General features: G+C 24.9%; 1 protein-coding gene across 1 annotated transcript in view; it reads right to left on the reverse strand.

Annotated features, from left to right (window-relative positions):
* The window catches only part of LOC117170204, a 12,562-nt gene extending 11,086 nt beyond the window's left edge, over positions 1–1,476 (reverse strand). The window contains exon 1 of the mRNA XM_033356816.1: positions 1,422–1,476. The gene's annotated coding sequence lies outside the window, so the exon portion shown is untranslated. The remainder of the gene's footprint in view (positions 1–1,421) is intronic.
* Between the last annotated feature and the right edge of the window lie 326 nt (positions 1,477–1,802).

Here is a 1,802-nt window from a genome sequence, read left to right on the forward strand (position 1 = left end):
ATTATGTTTTTTTAAATATATTATGATTGTCGCTGTATACTTATAAAAGCAGGAAATTTAATATGAATTTAATTCAATTTTCTAACTCTGGTTCATTTATAATTATTCTAATTGCTTATTTTTTCATTTAAAAAATGATGAGCGCAATTAGAAATTAATCAGAATTAAAAATTAAGATTAAATAAGTGTTCCGGTTTTTGCATGTGTGTAACCAGAATTATGATTAGCAATAAAAATATCCAGATTATGAATAATTTTTGAAGGAATGTTTAATTTTGAGGTTTAGTGTAAAAAAAATTTACTTGACTTGAACAAAATCTATATTTAATTTAAAGAATGTATATGTTCAATATAAATAAGAAATTCACGTCATTTAAGCAAGAGATTTATTTTAAATAACGACAAATTTATTCAAATCAAATAAATGAGGGTAAAAAAAATTTCCTTGAATCAAATAAACAATTGCTTAACCCCATATTTAAGAAATAATTTCTTTAATTCTGACGAATAAAAAAACGAATAAAAAACGCATTTTGAGAGCAGACTAATTGGGCATACTTAATTAGGGCGACTTTTAGTAATTTATTTTGTTATAAGTGTTTTTTTGGCTTAAATATTTTTCATCATTAGCACTTTAGCTACTTGTCGCGCCAAAATTCAGATACCTGAAGAAAAAGCTTCTCTATGATTTAAGAATCAAAATATTAAAATTGATTTTATTTCAAATAAAAAACATTATTTTTATGAAAAATATTAAAATTTGCAACAAAAAAAAACATTAATTTTGAATATGTTTTTTGCGATTGAATATTTTCTAACTCTCGATTCTTACGAATTTTCGAAAAAATTACTATATAATCTTAAAATATAATTATTTATTTGAAAAATATTTTTTAATGGTTCTCAGGACTTAAGCTATAAAAAAATTTACTTTAAAAATTGAAAACCGTAGAGTTGTAGAGAATATTTTCGTGGAAAAAATAAGCACTTATTTATTGAAATGGAATCATTTTTTCAAGACTTGGTAAGAAGCGACAGACGATCAGAAAAAATGTAATAGAAACAAATATGGCAAAACTAATGCATTTTTGTGAGTTTTAACATTTTTTATAAAAAATGGTTTTAATTTGAAATTACATCAGTTATAATATTTTGATTCTTAAAATCATAGAAAAACTATTTTTTTACATATCTGGCTTTTGGCACAACTACCTTAAGGGACTTAGAATTTTGCGTGGGGGTGTTTCGAAGCAAATTAATCTGATTTAGAATAATAATTAAATGAGAAATTAACAAATGCCTTAGAAATAGAAGAATAGCAGGTATCATAAATATAATAAGCCTAAATTAAAAAAATTTTAAATTTCCAATCTTAAGAATTTAAAACATCAGAATTCGTGAGATATATGGAGGACACTTACCACCAAAATCGAAAAAAATCAGGATACTAAAAAGCAGAATGCTGATAAGGATCTTCATGCTTTGAAGTAGATTTCTTGCATTGAGACTAATAATGTTTTAGGATAATCACTGTTATATATTTCAATCACTATCGGTAAACATTACCCAGAAAACCTAGAGAGATATGCAAATTTCCAATACGCAGCGACTACGTGGAAGAAGCATTACGATAGCTTTCAAGCCAGAACAAACAGTTAGTAATACGCATATCGTTTAATTGACCTTGTATGCTGTCATACTAATAAAATATCTATTTTCAAACTCTAATCTCGCCAAGCTTTCAGAATTTTTTTCGTTCACTAAACTCTTAAATTTATCACTATTTTTTAAATTTAGTAAAT

This window comes from Belonocnema kinseyi, chromosome 3, assembly GCF_010883055.1.
Source record: "Belonocnema kinseyi isolate 2016_QV_RU_SX_M_011 chromosome 3, B_treatae_v1, whole genome shotgun sequence".
NCBI classification, from domain to species: Eukaryota; Metazoa; Arthropoda; class Insecta; order Hymenoptera; family Cynipidae; genus Belonocnema; species Belonocnema kinseyi.